Below are 20125 nucleotides of genomic sequence, written 5' to 3' on the forward strand. Positions count from 1 at the left end.
TCATGAGCATAGGCTATGCTTTGGTCTGTCTCCACAAAACACACAGCACCCTTGAGTAGTAAACTGAAAAACACTGTCAAAATAGATAAACAACAAGGTCCTACGGTATAGCACAGAGAACTATATTCAATATCCTGTAATAAACAGTAATGGAAAATACTATGAAAAAGAATATACGTATATAAATACATATAACTGAATCACTTTGCTGTACACCAGAAACTAATATAACATTGTAACTCAACTATACTTCAATTAAAAAACCAAAACAGAACACTCTGCCAAAGCGACCTGTCTCTGCGGATTGTACGCAGAAGTGACACGTACAGGTGCTTGATGCAACCATACCTGAAGCTAGAAGTCACAATTAGGTGAATTCTGAACCTAAATAAGGGAAACATAGTGCTTAATTACATTGTAAACCCTTTCATATTCCCATCATGAAGTTGTCTTGTTTAGAAAATTGTAAAAGAAAATGGAAGTGAGAATAAGAACATCAGAAGATGGAAAATATTTTTCCAGGTTTTTTTTGGTACCCAGACTCTGTTTTGGCCAGTAGGAATAAATTAACAAGAGGATCTGTTTCTATATGCAATTTTTATTAACAGAAGATCAGTTAATTCTTGGAATCCCATGTAAGTGTTGAACAAATATTTAAAAAATAACAATTTGAAGGGTTACCAACTCATTAATCTGCCAGGTGCTCACAGTTTCTGTCTAGCCTTGATCCTAGGGGCCAAATCAGCTCAAACTTCTCCAATCTCACTCGGCATTTGGTTTGCTCTCCTGTGAGATGAAGGAATGAATGCAGAAGCTTAACAAATGTTCGTTAACTGAGTACCTTTAACATCATAGCGCGAGAGTAGCATTGACATATATACACTACCAAATGTAAAACAGATAGCTTAGTGGGAAGCAGCCGCATAGCACGGGGAGATCAGCTCGGTGCTTTGTGACCACCTAGAGGGGTGGGATAGGGAGGGTGGGAGGGAGACGCAAGAGGGAGAGGATAAGGGGATATATGTATACATATAGCTGATTCACTTTGTTATACAGCAGAAACTAACACAACACTGTAAAACAACTATACTCCAATAAAGATGTTAAAAAAATACTATGAATCTTTGAAGTTCTTCCTTGAAAGAAGTAGAGAATCAGCTGGAAAGCAGAAATCTTTACTATGCGAGGGATTTTGCCATGTCAGTTTTGCTGTGGTAATAAGATTTGACATGAGGAAGTAGTAACTGTTCCATTGTGCTGAGCGGAACCTTACCCAGGCTGGCTGGAATCCTCTCTATTACAGCTCATTTTCTTCTACTTCTTATTTAAATCCAGTTCAGCCACTGTTTAGGAGGAAAGTTGTGGGTGAGACTAGAGACAGATTGAATAATCAGAGGGGATGCTTCCAGAGGCTGCCAATTAGGGTCTTCTTAGGGGGTGGTCAGACCCCATAAAAAGTGTGTGTGAACACACCCACCCAAATACATGCTCACCTTCCACATATATTAACCTCTAACCCCAGGTTTCTCAAATGGAATGTGCACCCAGATCAACTGGGGGTCCTATAAAAATGCAGATTCTGATTAAATAGGTCTGGGATGGGGTCTGAGAGTCTACACTGCTAATAAGCTTCCAAGTGATGCTGACGCAGCTGGTCCTCAGACCACACTTTGAGTAGCAAGGCTCTTATCCCACATTCTCCGTCTGACACATGAATACAGCATTTCTGACGTTAGGGTCTAGGTACAGGGTGATTCAGGGAGATCAGAGTCTAGAAGATGAGACAGATATACAGGCCAGTGATTACATTATGATGTTATAAGTGTTAGTAAAGGTCCATAGGTATGTGTAAGTACAGGGGAGAAAGGGACTGAGTAGAGGGGACTAAGACTTGAGAAAAGAAAAGTTCTGGCAGAAATAGATGGATTTCTATCTATGGATTCCCTTAACAGTGTCTAGGAAGGAAATGAGTCTAGTTTGGCAAGACTGTATTTGGCACTTTGGATGGTGACCTCCCTGGGAGCAGTAAAATTTTTTACTCTCTTTTTGTATTGTGTCTAGTACAACACTGGCATATAAGTTCCTCGTAAATGCTCGTTGACTAAATGAATTACTAAATTACTTAATACGTTTCATTTAATTTTTGTTGCAGTCAAATAGACGTAAGTTTACCATCTCAACCATTTTAGGTGGACAATTCCGTGGCATTAAGCACACTCACACTGTTGTGCAATCAGCACTAATATCCATTCCAGAACATTTTCATCATCGCAGCTGACACGGTGCATTTGTTAACTCTCCATCCCCACTTCCCCTGGCAACCACCATTCTTCTCTCTGTCTCTATCACTTTGACTACTCTAGGTACCTCATATAGGTAGGATCCTAAGATATTGGGTGGGCCAAAAAGTTCCTTCAGTTTTTTAAGTAGAAATAAAAGACACAGTTTTCATTTTCACCAAGAACTTTATTGAACAACGTATTCACCCTTTCGTTCCACTACCTTCTGCCATTTTTCAGGCAACTTCATAATTCCATCTTCCCAAAACTTTTTATCTTTTTGAGCAAAGAACTGTTCCAGGTGCCTTTTACAGTCTTCCAGGGAATTGAAATTTTTTCCATTAAAAGAGTTTTGTAAAGACCGAAATAAATGGGAATCTAAAGGTACAATGTCTGGTGAATACGGCAGATGAATCAGAACTTCCCAGCCAAGTTGTAACAGTTTTTGCCTGGTCATCAAAGAAACATGCGGTCTTGGGTTATCATGATGGAAGGTTATGCATTTTCTGTTGACTAATTCCGGATGCTTTTCATCAAGTGCTGCTTTCAGTTGGTCTAACTGGGAGCAGTACTTGTAATTAATCATGCGGTTTTCTGGAAGGAGCTCATAATAGAGCTCCCTTCCAATCCCACCATATACGCAACATCACCTTCTTTGGATGAAGACTGACCTTTGGTGTGGTTGGTGGTGGTTCATTTCACTTTCACCACAATCTCTTCCATTCCACATTGTTGTACAGTATCCACTTTTCATCACCCATCACAATTTGTTTTAAAAACGAAATGTTTTCATTACGTTTCAGTAGAGAATCGTATGTGGAAATATGGTCAAGAAGGTTTCTTTCGCGTAACTTATGTGGAACTCAAACATCAAAGTGATGAACGTAACCAAGCTGGTGCAAATGATTTTCAACGCTTGATTTGGATATTTTGAGTATGTCGGCTGTCTCCCACGTGGTATAGCGTTGATTGTTCTCAATTGTTGTTCTGATTTGATCGCTATCAACTTCAATTGGTCCACCCAACCGTGGAACATCGTCCACTGAGAAATCTCCAGCTCGAAACTTTGCAAACCACTTTTGACACGTTCGATCAGTCACAGCACCTTCTCCATACACTGCACAAATCTTTTTGTGCGTTTCAGTTGCGTTTTTACCTTTCTTGAAATAATAAAGCATAATATGCCGAAACCGTTGCTTTTTTCTTCCATCTTCAGTATTAAGATGGCTACACAGAAATTCACCAATTTTGATGTCTTTTTTTAAATGCACGCTGATAAGAAAGCTGTCACATGCAATCTAATAAAATTGTTTCAAATGAAGTTAAAGACAAATAAGTGCTACTAGGGCCATCTTACAGAAAAAGCTGAATGAACATTTTAGCCCACCCAGTATTTGTCCTTTTGAGTTGTCTTCTTTCACTGAGCATGATATCGTCAAGGTCCATCCATGTTGAAGCATATGTCAGGATTCCTTTCCTTTTTAAGGCTAAATAATATTCCGTTGTTTGTATATAACATGTTTTTTTATCCATCCACCTGTCAATGGACGTGTGGGTTGTTTCCACATTTTGGCTATTGTGAATAATGTTGCTGTGAATGCAGGTACACAAACATCTGTAAGAGTACTTGCTTTCAATTTTTTTGGGTAAATACCCAGAAGTGGAATTGCTGGGTGGTATGGTAATTTTTAATTTTTTGAGAAAACTCAAAGTCATTTCATTTAATTTAAAAGTTAAAAAATGTAATTAATACAGGAGATAAGCAATTTAAGCATCTAAATTGCTGGGAGAAAGGGGGAGGGATCTTCAAATCTGGTGATTTGTAAAATGGGTTAGTTTGCTGAACCTCCCCTATGAGATGCTGTGAAGGTGGAGCTGGACGACAGGCTACATGTCACATCGTTTTACCTGGGCTGGATGGACCACTTGGCATGGGGACTGTCAGGCCTTTGTACTCCTTGATCGACCAGCCCAGGCCTTCCAGCAAGTCTCCCTGCCCACCCTGCAGCTGCAGAGAAGAGAGGCCCACTACCTCCCTGCGGGAGAGCCCGGGAGGGTGAAGCCAGCAAGGGTCCTCATGCCAAAGGCAAGATGTCGGCTGCAACTGGTGACACTGGCAGTAACGTTTTCCAGGGAGCCGATCTAACTCCATCAGAGACAGCCAAACCTCAGGGAGCACAGACTGCCCAAAAGCAGAGCGTTCTGAGGGTGTGGCCAAGGCTAAGGCCTGGGTGGGGCTGGTCTAGCAGCTGGAGGCCATTAAAATGTGGCAAAGTCTCCCTTCTTTGTTCTCAGGATCAATTTAAAGTGCTACCAGCCCCTCCGGCAGGGAGTAAATTCCAAGACAGGGACTCCAGACCAAATCCTGACTCTCAAACAGAGGATGCCGTTTTTAAAAAGTTATTTATTGAAATAACAGACTTTAAAAAAATCATCCATAATCCTACCCTCCCCCACCAGCAAATTCACTGTTTTCATTTTTCCATGTTCTCCTGCATAGCTAATGCAATTTTTATTGCTCTTTTTACTCAGTCTGTCATGCTAGATGTCTCTTGTTTCCTCCTCACTTCTGAAGGCAGTTCTACCCAAATTATTATCATGTTCAGGTTTCTTGGGATTGGGGAGAAGGGTGAGTCTCCGTCCTTCTCTCTGTCTTGTGGCTCACTCCCCTCAACACACACACACACACACACACACACACACACATACACACACACACTCCCTCCAACCCTCCAAGTGCCCTCCTTTCTATTGATGACTCCATGACTCACTCCAGTTTATTGCCCAACTCTTTTGGAAAAGGCACTAGTTAGGAACAGAAATGTGCTTTTTCAGCCTCATGCCCGTTCTTTTTTTTTTTTTTAATATTTATTTATGTATTTACGTATTTTGGCTGTGCCGAGTCTTAGTTGCAACACACGGGATCTTCACTGCAGCACGTTTAGCTGCGGCACGCACGTGGTGGGCTTCTTAGTTGCGGCATGTGGGATCTTGTTCCCCAACCAGGGCTCGAACCTGGCCCCACTGCATTGGGAGTGCGAGTCTTACCCACCGCACCATCAGGGAAGTTCCTGTCTTTTTTTTTTTTTTTTTTTTAATTTATTCATTTATTTTTGGCTGTGTGGGTCTTTGTTGCTGCATGCAGGCTTTCTCTGGTTGCGGCGAGCGGGGGCTACTTTCACTGCGGTGCTTAGGCTTCTCCTTGCAGTGGCTTCTCTTGTTGTGGAGCACAGGTTCTAGGCACGCGGGCTTCAGTAGTTGTGGCACGTGGGCTCTAGAGCACAGGCTCAGTAGTTGTGGTGCAGGGGCTTAGTTGCTCGGCGGTAGGTGGGCTCTTCCTGAACCAGGGATCAAACCCGTGTCCCCCGCGTTGGCAGGCGGATTCTTAACCACTGCACCGCCAGGGAAGTCCCCCACCCCCTGTTCTTGTCTTGAGTCTGCCTAGAGTCGATCATTGCAGAAGGATCGACTGGATTCAGTGCCGTTGACCCACTGGAGGCCAGCTCTAGTCTTGCTTCCCTGCTTCAGTATTGTCCATCTTCTTGCCCTGCTCCTGAGTTTTTCTCTCTCTGTCTCTCTATCTCTTTCTTCCTCTCTGCTGATAGCAGCTCTCAGAAACTTCATTTCCACTAAGTGACTGAGGAAAGAGTTTCCTAAAGGATTTACTCTATTTGTATACCACCAGAATGCAGTCCATTTTTTTACATCCCTCAAAGTTTTAAAACTATGACTTTGGCATTCCTAGCACAGACAGAGTAAGCTTTAAGGATCATGGCTCTTTCCAGCATCTCTAAATTAGCACCGTTCAGGTTCCTGATAGCAGGGCCATGACATGGGACTTGGCTTTCTCCCAGCAACTTCTGTTTCCCACCTGCTGTGGCCCTGACTCTGACTTGAAAACTTCCCTCAACTCAGGTGGCCCTGATGATACTCCCTGGCTGCTGTTTCAGCCTTGCTGTACATCTGGATCTCTAGCTGCTGGGGACCGAACTCTAATTCCCAGGTGCTCGCTTGCTTCAGGTGGTCTTTATTCAGATTAAGCCAGCTGTGCTGACTTAGCAGAAAGCAGCCAAAACTTTATCCTCAGAAACGGGCAGGCAGGGGAAGTTAGGACCCGAGACTAGATTAGAACTTTCTCTCCCCCAACTGAGCTAACATTTGGGTGTCCTGGATTCCCATCTTGAAAGGTACTTTTTTTTTTTTGCGGTACGCGGGCCTCTCACTGTTGTGGCCTCTCCCGTTGCGGAGCACAGGCTCCGGACGCGCAGGCTCAGCGGCCATGGCTCACGGGCCCAGCCACTCCGCGGCATGTGGGATCTTCCCGGACCGGGGCGCGAACCCGTGTCCCCTGCATTGGCAGGCGGACTCTCAACCACTGCGCCACCAGGGAAGCCCTGAAAGGTACTTTTATCATTGATTGGTTTTCTCCTTTTTAATGAAAAGAACTATGGTCTAGATTAAGTTCAGGGACTTAAAAACCAATATTAGAAAGACTAACAGTGTAACTTTGAAGTCAGAGAGGCCTGTGATTAGATCCTGGCAGTGCCACAGATTAAATCTGTAAGCTTGAAAAACGTGCTTTTCTCTCAGCCTCAAGTTCTGCATCTGTAAAATGGGGTTCGTGCTAACTACCTGCTAGGTTGACCATGATATTAAGTGAGATAATATACATAAATCTCTCAGCACATGAGCTAGTTAGCACACAGTGCTTTACAACTGTATTTTTTAAATTACTTACTAACAATGACTGAACATTAGCTATTTTATTAGTACATTAATTTGTATTAATTAGGATACTTTTGACATCAAATAACAAAAATTGCAAACTGACTGGCTTAAAAATTAAGAAGAAAAGTTTTTTCACATAGCAATATGTCTCCAAGGAGGCGGGGAAGTGTTTCCTGGGTTGATTAGTTCAGTGGATCAACCACGTCACCAAGGACCCGGGTAATTTCCCACTTTGTCCCTACCATTCTTATCATACTGGCTTTGTCTGCAAGCCAGCTTTTCTCCCACCTATAACCTGGCTAACACAACCATCATCACAACCAAGCACGGCAGCACCCAAGAAAGAAGACACCATGTGTGTATGTGTTTTGCTTTGTTTTTTTAATAAGAAAAAAGAAACTTTTCCATTTCTGGCCATCAAGCTGGAGCCGATACTGGAATTGCCTTCTGTCATAAACAGCTATCAAGCTGGATAAAATATAGGAAAAAACTGTTTTCCATCATTGTTCACAAGCAGTGCAGAGTGAGCCCCAAGATAAGGGGAAAAAAATGAGATGAGCCCTACCATTGCTTTGGCTTTCTTCCTGCAGACATTTCTGGATTACAGAGCAGGAAGGGGACCCATGCAGAGCAGGCAGCCACTCTGAGCTTTGGAGACACAATCAGAATTTGGGGATGTGGAGTTTGGAATGGGGGGCAGAGTGCTAGAGAGACTAAAGCTACAGAGAGAAAGAACCCCCCGTGATCTGTTTAAGGGGAAACTTTGGTCTTTGGTCGAATACTAAGCTGTATAAACTCAAGAGTAAAACTGTACAAGGCTGGACAATAAAACAACTCATGAAGCTGCACGACTCCCATTGTTCACACAGGAATGACAGCTGTTTGTATTCAAGCCAGCTAGAACGGAGAGTCTTCTCTGTATACCTGAGCATTTAGTAGAGATTCCAGAAGGGTCATGCCTTAGCAGTAAGGCTAATAGTAAGGCTAAACTAACCCTAAAGGCTACCTGCCTTAGCAAAGGTTAAAAAATCCTCAAAAGAATCAATCTGTTTTGTAAAAATATATATGTGTGTGTGTGTGTATACATATACACACATGCCTCATGCAATACTTAGGACGTACTTGTTCTAAGAAATTGCTCACTGTTTGTCTGAGATTCAAGATTAACTATGTGTTCTGTGTTTTTGTTTACTAAATCTGGCAGGCAACTCAAGATAAAATGTCCACGCCTACATCAGCGATATTTCAGGTTAAGTTGCAGACCACTGAAATAAGGCGACTATCACAATAAAGCAAGTCACATGAAATTTTTGTTTCTCAGCCCATATAAAAGTTATGTTTACACTATTCTGTAGTCTGTTAAGTGTGCAATAATGTCATGTCTAAAAATATATATATATACATAATTTAAAATGCTTTATTGCTAAAAAATGCTATTATCTGAGTCTTTAGCAATTTGCAATCTTTTTGCAATAGTAACATCAAAGACTACTGATCACAGATCACTGTAACAAATATAATAATAATGAAAACTTTTGAAATATTGTGAGAATTACCAGAATGTGACACAGAGACGCAAAGTGAGAAAATGCTGTTGGAAAAATGGCGCCCATACACTTGCTCAATGCAGGGTTGCCACAAAACTTCAGTATGTAAAAAAATGCAATATCTGTGAAGTGCAGTAAATTGAAGTGCAATAAAGTGAGGTATGCCTATATTGTGGTTATGGAAGGTGTTGATATCAAGGGAAGCTGGAAGAAGGAGACACAGGAACTCTGTGCTACCTTTGCAACTCTCCTGTAAATCTGAAATTATTTCAAAATAAAAGGCTAAAAAAGTTTATAAAAGACTTTTAATAACATGAGAAAATGTAATGTAAAAAACACAGGAGGGCTTCCCTGGTGGCGCAGTGGTTGAGGGTCCGCCTGCCGATGCAGGGGACACGGGTTCGTGCCCCGGTCCGGGAAGATCCCACATGCCGCGGAGCGGCTAGGCCAGTGAGCCATGGCCGCTGAACCTGCGCGTCCGGAGCCTGTGCTCCGCAACGGGAGAGGCCACAACAGTGAGAGGCCCGCGTACCACAAAAAAAAAAAAAAGAAAAAAAAACGCAGGAAACAGAGCTGTTTATTCATTATAATATTGTTTCTGTATTTTTTTAATGAAATTTATCCTTAAGGGGTAAAAAACATTGAAAGGAAATATACAAATATTAATAGTGGTTATTGCTGGATAATTATATTCTGTGTTGTTTTATTTCCTTTTTTTATACTTTTTAGACTTCCAACTTTTGTATAATAAGCATACATTACTTCTAAGAATAAAAAAAAGTTTTTAATAGTTAAAAAAAAAAAGAATCAAGCTTATCTGAAGGTAACTTAACTGCCTGCCCATATAAAGCCTATCAATCCTTAAAGGAAGATGACAAAATCCAGATACTCAACAATATAATACCCACAATGCCTAGCATCCAAGTGCTACTGAACATGCAAAGAAGCAGAGAAATGTGCCTCTTAACCAGAAGAAAAAACAGTCTGTAGAAACAGATTAAAAATGACATCAAGGTGGAATTTTCAAAAAAGGAATTTTAGGGACTTCCCTGGCAGTCCAGTGGTTAGGACTCCATGCTTTCACTGCTGGGGCCTGGGTTCAGTCCCTGGTCAGGGAACTAAGATCCTGCAAGCCATGTGGTGTGGCCAAAAGAAAACACAAACGAACAAAAATTTAAACGGCTATTATAAATATGTCGAAGAATTCAAGATAGAACATGAAGATAATGAAGCAATAAATGGAAACTGCAAAAATAATGAAAAGAAACCTCTAGAGCTGAAAATACAATATCTGAAATGAAAAATTTGCTGGATGGGCTTACCAGCAAAATCAATACTGCAAAAGAAATGATCAATGAACTTGAAGACATAGCAATAAAAGCTATCCAAATTGAAGCACAGACAGAATAATGTTTTTCAAACCATGGGCAGAGCCACAGTGACCTATGGGGTAATATTGTGACTAACATACATATAATTGGAATTCAGAAAGACAAAAAGGGTAGCAGGGGCAAAAAATACATTTGAAAAACTAGTGGCCAAATTTTTTCAAAATTTGATGAAAACTATAAGCCACAGATCTTAAATATTTTAATAAACCCAAGAGAGGATAAATACAAAGAAAATCTCAGCAAAACACATCTTAATAAAATTTCTGAAAACCAATGATAACGAGGAAATCTTTAAAGTAGCCACAGAAGGAGATATATAGTATACAGGAAAACAAAAATAAGGCTGACAAGGCTGACTTTTTGTCAAGGAAGCCAGAAAACAATGAATGACATCTTTAAAGTGCTGAAAGAAAATGAAAACTTACAATCTAGAATTCTACATCCAGGGGAAATTGTTCCTTCAAGAAATGAAGACAAAATAAAGACATTTTCAGGCAAATAAAAACTGGAGAATTTATCACCTGCAGTAGTACACATACAAGAAATGTTAAGGAAGTTTTTCAAGTGGAAGGGAAACAATACCAGATAGAAATTGGGAACCACACAAGGAAATGAAGAGCTCTGGAAATGTAAGCATGTGGATTAATATGAGACATTTTTCTTTATTTTTAAATTACTTTAAAAGGTAATTGATTGTGTAACCCAAAAATAACAATAATGTAGTCTGAGATTTATAACAAATGTAGAAGAAAATTAATGAAAACAATAGCACAAGGGAGGAGAAAGGGAAATGGAAGTAGTGTTGTAACCTCTTCTATTTATATGAGGCAGGCTGTGACAAGTTAAAGATGCAGACTGTAAACAGAGAAACCACTTTTAAAAAGAATAGCAAAGAGGTATACCTAAAAGCCAAAAGAAAAGATAAAATGGAATACTTAAAAACAAAATAAAACTCAATCCAAATAAAGGCAGGAAAAGAAAAGACCAGTTGAGATGAATAGAAAACAAACAGCATCATAGAATTAAACTCAACCATACTGAAGTTGCATTAAATGTAAATGTTTCAAACAATCCAATTACAAGGCAGAGATTGTCAGGACAGATTAAAAAGCACAACCCAACTAGATACAATCTACTAAACTTGCACTTTAAGTAAAAAGTCACAGATAGGTAAAGGTAAGAGGTGAAAAAGATATACCATGCAAACATGAATCTGAAAAAAATATCTGCAAAACATGTATCTGGTAAAGGACTTGTTTTCAAAACATATATTGAACTTCTATAAGCTATTCATAAGAAGAGAAATAACCCAATTAAAAATGGGCAAACCATTTGAATAGACACTTCACCAAAGAAGATATTCAGATGGCAAATAAACACGTGAAAAGATACTCCACATGATTAGTCACTAGAGGTATGCAGATTAAAACCCCGTTAAAATTATACTACAGACCCACTAGGATAGCTTAAGTTAAAAATGTCTGACAATACCAAGTGTTGACAAGGGTGTAGAAGAACTGAAACTCTCATATGTTTCTGGTAAGAATGTCAAATAATATATTCCAAAATGTTATCTGGAAAACAGTTTGGCAGTGCTTTATAAATTTAAACATAAACCTAACATATGGTCCAGTAATACCACTCCCAGGCATTTTCCCAAGAGAAAAAAATGTATGTCCACATAAATACTTGCTGGCAAATGTTCATAGTACCTATATTCATAATAGACAAAAACTTAAAAGAACACAAGTATGCATCAACTGATGGATAACAAATTGTGTTATATCTATAATGGAATACTGCTCAGCAATAAAAATGCATGAACTGCTGATACATATAACATGATGAATCTCAAAAGCATTATGTTATGTGAAAGAATCCAGACATACAAGACTATATCTGTATGATTCAATTTATATGACATTTTAGAGAAGGCAAAACTATAGTGATAGAAACCAGATCAGTGGTTGCCAGGGACAGGGTATAGAGGGAGGAGACTGACCTCAAAGGAGCATGGGAAACTTTTGGGGAGGTAGAAATATTTTTTATTATGATTGTGGTGGTTGTGATTATATGACTGTCTAGATTAGTAAAAACTCATCAAACTGTATATTTAAATTGGTGAATTTTATTATATGAAAATTAACACCTCAATAAAGCTTAAAAGTAATAATAAAAAGAAAATCAAAACAAAACAAAAACCCAGTAATGGTAAGAAAGCTAGAGTAGCTATATTTATATAAGAAAAAGAAGACCTTTCCAAGAACCCCTCCCAGAAGACCTCCTTTAACCTCTCATTGGCCAGAATTTGCTCACGTGTTCATGCTTAAACTAATCACTGACAAGGGAATAGAATTTCTGAAGCTTAGCCTTGGCGCTTTAGAGAGCTCATGTTGTAGAGTGATCAGGAGTTACCCGCTGGGCCAGGGGAGGGAGGCAGTCTCCCTTGAGCTATATGGTTCAATAGAAGTGGGTGGACTTCTCAGCAACAGTGAAGTTCTGTTAGAAGAGAGGAAGGGAGGTATATTACTGAGAGTAACTGTAGCAGCTGTAACAAGTAAACCCTCACATTTCAGTGACTGAACACCTTCCAAGCTAATTTCTCCCTAGCATGACAGGACAAGGCAGGTGTTCCTGGTCGTGGGCAGCTTTCCTTCATGTAGAGATTCGGGGACTCATGTTTCTTCCCCATCTCGTGGTTCTGTCACCTTAGGTGTCTGCTTCCACTGAGCAGATGGGGGAAAGAGGCTATAAAGAAGCCACAGAACTACTTCTTAACCTGCTCCCCTCAAAGTTACACATGGAATTTCTGCTCATACTTACTCACATCTAGATGGAAAGGGAGTGGAAATACAGTTCCCGGCAGGAGAGTTGATTCTCCGTGATAACTCCACACGGTGGAATGGGACACACATTCTGGTGGCATCTGGGTGTCTGTCATGGTGGAGGTAGAGGTGGGGGCACTCACCGTTGAGTGACACACCAACAGCTTCTACCACAGAAATGTGTAATTTACCATTGCTCAGTTATCCCGCAAACAATGGTATTTTTGTCCCCACTTTACCGATGTGGAAAAAGACCCAGAGAGTTTAAATAACTTGGGTCAGGTCAGAGAGCTTTTGTCAGTGGCAGAGCCTGAAAGTTTACCTATGTTGTGTGACTCCAGTTCAGGTCTCTTAACTTTTACCGTACATCGCCTGAAGAAAACCAGCACCATTGCTTTCTTCATCATTTGATTTTTGGTGCTTCTGGCTTAGATGAGTGTCCAAAGGAAAACTTTTAAGAATGGGCCACACAGATGAGGAGAAGGTGTCTGCCTTACACTCACCAAGTTCTTTTTTGTTTTTGTCATAGTGTCATGGACCATGGAAATGCTACACCAGCCTCTCTTTTCTAGAATAATATTGACCCATGTCTGGGCAAATAAAAGTTTAGTACGAGTAGGTCTGTTCGCATAAATCCTAACTCTCTGTTTGTTTTTTTTGTTTGTTTTTTTTGTGTTTTTTTTGTGGTATGCGGGCCTCTCACCGTTGTGGCCTCTCCCACTGCGGAGCACGGGCTCCAGATGTGCAGGCTCAGCGGCCATGGCTCACGGGCCTAGCCACTCTGCGGCATGTGGGATCCTCCCGGACAGGGGCACGAACCCGTGTACCCTGCATCGGCAGGCGGACTCTCAACCACTGCGCCACCAGGGAAGCCCCCTAACTGTCTTATTTGGCAGGAATGACTAGTTCTCACGACTCACGTGACAACCCCCCTCCCCACAAAATAACGGGTTTCAGGTTTTCTTGTTTTGTTTTGTTTTTAATACTAGCATGCAGTGAGAAGTGGTCAAATCTTATTTTTCTTGTTTTCATCATAGTCTTTGACCACCCGTGGCATTCTGTATATCAAACATGTGCCCAAGACAGCAATAGAAGGATGGTCTAGAGGTAGGAAGGGAGCATGGGCAAAGGCAAGGGCTGGCAGAAGGCTTTTCCAGTTTATTAAGATAGTAGTACCATTCACACCTCATTTTTTATTAAAAACAAACACAACATTCTTCCTATAGCTGCCACTGTCAGATGAACAGCCTGGTGGAAGGAAATGCTAAATGAGTTCCTTCTGATTCAAAGTCCTTGGTACGTTACCTGCAAATGTGTTTACAGAGGATGAATTTCTTCTCCTAGAAGACAGAGCCTCACTTGAGCCATTCACCTCTTTAATCAGATCTCAAGAACGTTCCAAGTAAATTTATTTTAAGCAATTTCCTCCTGGAAACCCAGAACAGAGGTGGTCATACCCTCCGTTTGAAGTGCTAATAATTTACACTGTAACTCCAGTTGGCTCCCTTGTCTGCACTTGGCGTACTTGATGAAATCATTTTAATACTCCGTAATCACTTTAATATACTGTGATATCATGGACAAGTTACTTGGGCTCTCTGGGCCTCAGATGCCTCCTCTGTAAAATGAGGGGGTTAGAGTAGATAGTGGTTTGGGATTATTTTTTCCTCAAATAAAATTTTATGAGGCACTTCAATAGATAAGGGATAAAATTACACTAACAGTTGGAGCGGAAGCATTTACTAAGCAGGCCTGCTATGTGTCGAACACCGTGCTGGGTGCTGGGTGAGTGGAACACAGCTTCTACTCTCATTCTGGTGGGGGAGACAGATGTACATGCAGGACAGTTGTGCAACTATACGGCACATGCATTAAATACAGAGCTAGAGATATGCACAAGGCATGGTGAGGACAGCAGCCTGGGGAAACAGGGAGGGCGGTAGTCATAGTAGATGCCCCGAGACACAGCCCTGGGCCGCTCCCATGGTTTCCACGCAGCCAAGGGGGACAGTTCAGTGCATGCTGCCAGTGGCCCAGCCCAAGCACACCCGTGTTTTTCCACCTGCCTGCATCAGGACTCTGGGCCCAGAAGCTGCAGACAGGGGAGTTAATGTCACTGGGGGCCAACCTCAGCTGTTGAGACATGACAATCAGAGGGCCAATGCCTGAGGCTTCTGTTCCTGGGGGACAGTTCTGAGGCACATGGGACACAGATGGCCCCCTGGAGAACACAGTCTTTATTCTCTCTCTTTCCTTCCCCGACTTGCCCCCCCACCATTCCCTCAGTACTACTTTCTGAGATCACTTGCCAAATCAGCCACTCACACCCAAGTCAGGGTCTCAGGTTTTGCTTTCAAGGCAACCTAACCTAAGGGGTGGCTACATGTAGCAGTGTGAGAGGCACTGCAGAGGGAGGACAGGATGGCAGCAGACGCTAAGAAGTGAGAAGCAGCAGAGCAGTTCAGGGCTGGCAGGACCGTCACACTGAGCGGTTGAGCGGTTGCCTGCATAGAATCTGGGGTCACTTACCATCCATCTGCCCAGGACACTCGCAGACCACTCCAACCCTCCAACCCTTGTGTGCTTGGAGAGAGCGAGCTCTTTCTCATATTTGCTAATCAGTGAAGACGAAGGAACAGCACACTTTTCGAGGGTTAGCGGAGGAGAGGCCACTGCCTGCTTCTCTTGGAAACGATGTGATTTCTCAGGAGCTCCGAAGACTCTGATGGGTTTCAGTGCCCTCTTCATCCCAACAGTACTCGGAGTTCAAGGGTGGCTGACACAGGCGAATCACCTTCCAGCCTCTGCCTGGAAGCAGAGTTCGTTTCTTGTGATTATTACCTCATTGTATTTAATCTGCAAATGAGGAGTTAGAATTTAAAATGTCTCTTGAAGGGCAGGAGGTGTAGAATAGAATTTTACAGTAGGGAGGATAGGAAACTGCTTCCTACATTGTGTCACTGCCTGAACAGAATAAAAGAAATGCAAATGAAAAAAGATAAAATGAGGGAAAGGGAAAATTATGGTGGCAAGGGAAGGAGGAGCTGGAAGTGAGGTAATTCAAAATTTATGCTGGGGCTTCTCTGGTGGCGCAGTGGTTGAGAGTCTGCCTGCCGATGCAGGGGACACGGGTTCGTGCCCCGGTCCAGGAGAATCCCACATGCCGCGGAGCGACTAGGCCCGTGAGCCATGGCCGCTGAGCCTGCGCGTCCGGAGCCTGTGTGCTCTGCAACGGGAGAGGCCACAACAGTGAGAGGCCCGCGTACCGCAAAAAAAAAAAAAAAAAAATTTATGCTGGAAGTCCTATTCCTTTCTGCTAGATGAAGGCCACAGATTTGACCATAAGCTTTCTAACCACTACCATAAAAAGGAAAACTGCCAGTTATAATATTTACAAAGTCCATTAGGTAAAAAGAAACCAGTCGCTAAGGAAAAGCACAACTCTTTGTAGTACTGAGACCAGAGTAAAATTTCTCGCTGGGTCCTAAGTAGAGAGGCTGTTGCCTAATGCGATGAAGAGGATCTGTAAACCTGTCCTTAGGACTGTTCCTTAGGACATCCCTCAGTACAGACTGATGGCACATCGTGACAAAATGCAATTCCATGAAAGCAACTTTATGGGGGTGCCGATAGGATATAGCCAGATATCAAGCTCACTGATGGTCTGCTTCCTTCATAATTCAGGGGTAGATCTCAGGGTACCTAAAGAAACGTACCGACTGCATTGACGCCGGTAATCTTCCATAAATACTGCGCTAGCCATCAATCAGCCCACCTGGAGCAGCTCTGACATCCTCCTGTGAGAGGCTGGGGCCACACGAGCACACCCACCATGGCTGGGAAGCAGACCACCAGGGTTTTCGTGGGCAGGCCGCCAAGATTCTCCTCAGAAAGTAACTTTGCATTCTTTCTAACTTAGAGGCAAATGGGTGATGGACGCCAGCCACAGAGGCTTTATGTCATAAAGCACGGATACAACAATTTTAGGCCAGAAAGAATTACTGAAGCAGGGGCTACAAACCGGCCTCTGCCCCAGGGAAAGGAAAGCCACTCAGTAAAGTATCCCTGACGCTGGCTTGCAAATTGCCATGCCCCACGTACCTTCCAGGAGAGACAAAGTTGCAAAAATGTATCTCTCTGCTCAGTGACTTGCTGAGGGCCATTATGAGCTACAAAATGGATAAAAATGGGGAGATATCTACGAAAAATGGTAGCTTGGTTTTGCAATCATTAATCTGAGTCCCCAGCAGTACCGTAGGTAGGTAGCAGGGGTATTATCCTTTGATAATGACAGCTTTGACATCTGACCGTGCCCTGTTCTCTAATGCTGCAAGGGCACACACCAGCCCAGCCCAAACAGGTGGAAGTTAAGAAAAGGAAACAACAGAGACAAAGACTTAACTTTGGAAGAGGAACTAGAAAAGAGAGTTGCCTGGATTTAGATAAATCACACAGTCTTGAGGTTGAAAAGGACTTCCTTTGAAGGCAGCTAGTCCAGTGCCCCACCCAATACAGTAATTCCCCCATGGCCCCCCTTACAGGTAGGCATGTAACCTTTCACTGAATGCTTTTTAGAGAGGAGAGGATAACACCAAATAACAGAGCTCCTCTCATCACTGATGACTAACTGGTAATGACAAATGAGGCCAATTCAGTCTCTTAGCAACTTTTACCCAGTGACTCAACATAACACCCGAAGCAAGTCTATTCCTCCTTTGAAACGCAAAACTTCACCATAATCTGAAGATAACTATTCAGAGCTCCCTGTTGTCTTCTCCAAGTCTTCCAGAAGAACCTATTTCCATATAAGGTAACTCCTCTCTGGATGAGGGTTGCCAGACTTAGCAAATAAAAATGTAGAATGTCCGGCTGAATTTGTGTTGCAGATAAACAAGGAATACTTTTTCAGTTTAAGTATGCTTCATATGATATTTGGGACATATTTATACTGAAAAAGTGTTCTTTGTTTCTCTGAAACTCAGGTTCAACTGGGCATCTTGTATTTTAGCTAGTAGCTCTACTCTGGATGCATTTTAGTTTGCAAGTGTTTTTAAGATGTAGTGCCTAGAACTTAAGGCATTGTTCCATTTGAACCCTCAAGCAGAGCTCAAGTTGGGTGAGAAAGGCTGGTGGAGGAATGGTCAGGGGAAGGAAGGGGGACACTCCCACCCCCACCCATGCTTCTGTGTGAAGACTGGGGTACAGTACCTTCCAGGGCACAAGTTCAGGCCAGGTGGGCACCTTTGGGTACCATCACATTCGGCAGCCCTAGCTTTCGGTAAATCATCTCCCCCAACATCCCGAGCTCCCTCTAACTATTTCCAACTTCTGTGATGTGGCTGCACTTCCTTCTTGTAATGGACTCTGCTGTCTCTATTCATTGTCGGAGGTATTTTCAGCTCGGAAGATAGTATTTTGGCACAATATTACACACAATAACTGGTGCCTCTCTAATCTACTTACCTCCCTTTCAATTTCCTTTGCTCTTCTGGCATCAATCTTCTCCCCTTCCTTTACAGCATTCCAGGTCTTTTGATACATTAAACTAGATTATAAACTCCTCTAGGGCAAGGGCTATGCATACGCTTAATATAGTCATAATGCCTCACTTTTGTAGAAAGCTTTTATTGCAAAAGACTTGTCTCATTCCATTTTCTTATTTTTCTTCTCACATTTTCACCCCAGTGTCCCTGCAGGAGTAAATGCTTGGAAGTCACTTCTGGCCAGGAATCAGGGGCAGTTCCAGGCATCTCAGGACACTTTCCTCACTATCTCCCATTTTGGTCTTTGAGGCCAGAGGTCACAGAGCACAGCCCTCGGCAGGACCATGCTTAACCCATTTCAAACAGATAAGGCCCCTTACTGTTTTTGAAGCTTGTCAGATGGGCATTCCACAACTTCCCTCACGGCTTCACCAGCACCGAATGACTCTCACTCATCAGGAAATGAAGGCTTCCTCTCACCACCCCTCCCTTTTTAACTCTTAATTCCATTCTCTAATTCCATGATTAAATCTTAAATTTCTTTTTGAAATTTAGTAATTACTTCGTAATTACTTTTAGTAATCCCCTGTTTAACTTCAATAGGGGAAATAGACACCTGGAAACAATTCAAGGACAATTTAATGAAATTGATTAGTGTAATGAAATGTTGCCATTGAACACACGCCTTTGCTGGCCATTCTGCTAAAGTAGCATCCAGGTCATCTGGAGAGACACAGAGAGAGACAGAAAGAGAGAGAGAGAGAGTATGGGCTGGTGGAGGTGGCAAAGCTAACACATGAGGTCTGGGTGAATCTTAGGACAATCGGCAAAATCGGCAAATTCATTCCATGGGACCTTTTAACGTTTCCATGTTCAACTTTAAACAATGTGATTTTACTGATCTCAGAAGGAAAACCTGTTAGGAATGAGTCTGTGGGACCCTCATGGAGTTTTCAGGGGTAATGTCTGCAGACAGATCCGTGTAATCAAGAGACAGTAATGGCTGGCTGTTGTGACCAGAGCCTCTGAGGGTCTCTGTGATGTGGCAGGAATCCCATGGAGGCGGGACTCACCTCCTTGGGGATGGGTGTGGGTCAGAGTTGCTGGAGAGTGAGGCTTCCTGCCCCAGGCAAGCTTACAGACTAAGCAAACTGAGAACAGTTCGTTGGGGCAGAAGCCTTACCTGTATAGGGGGTTACTCGCTCTGGCAAATAAATATCTTTCATAATAAGAGTATCATCAGATTCCAGAGTCATGACTTAACAAACTGTGCTGGTCTGCTTCAGGTGCTCTGTTCCTTTAGTTCGAAACATATTTTATCCTTTGGTAGTCAGGGCTATGCAAAGGGTGTGGTGTTATGACCAAGCATCTGGAGTTATTAATTTAGCCTCATTTTCTGCTACAACAACAGCTGTCTTGGGCTGACTTTCATGACACAGTTAACTGCCCACCACCAACAGGCCACCCATTTTTAGTCCTCAGTCTACTGGCCCTGCCTGGACAGTCTTATTTCTTCTTTCCATTTCAACTAACCACTGTTGTTTCCATGATTGTAAGATGCACCATTAACTTAATAACATCTAGGTGTGGGGAAGGGAGGGGAGAAGAATCACTATCACATTAAATATACAACATCTATTGTAAGATCACCCCTCCACCTCACAGCTAAAGACCTGCTGATCATTCAAGACTTGGTTCACAGTCATGCCCTCTGAGCTTTTTTGGACAAGCTTCCCCAGGACAGACCACTCCCTTGTGTCACAACTGCAAATGCTGTCACGCCTACTAAGTCAGGATGCACAGACTGTAAGCACCTCAAGGGCAGGAACTGTTATATTTACCCCTGTATTCCCAGGCTCTAGCCCAGTGCCT

This window comes from Stenella coeruleoalba (genome assembly GCF_951394435.1).
Source record: "Stenella coeruleoalba genome assembly, chromosome: 1".
NCBI lineage: Eukaryota > Metazoa > Chordata > Mammalia > Artiodactyla > Delphinidae > Stenella > Stenella coeruleoalba.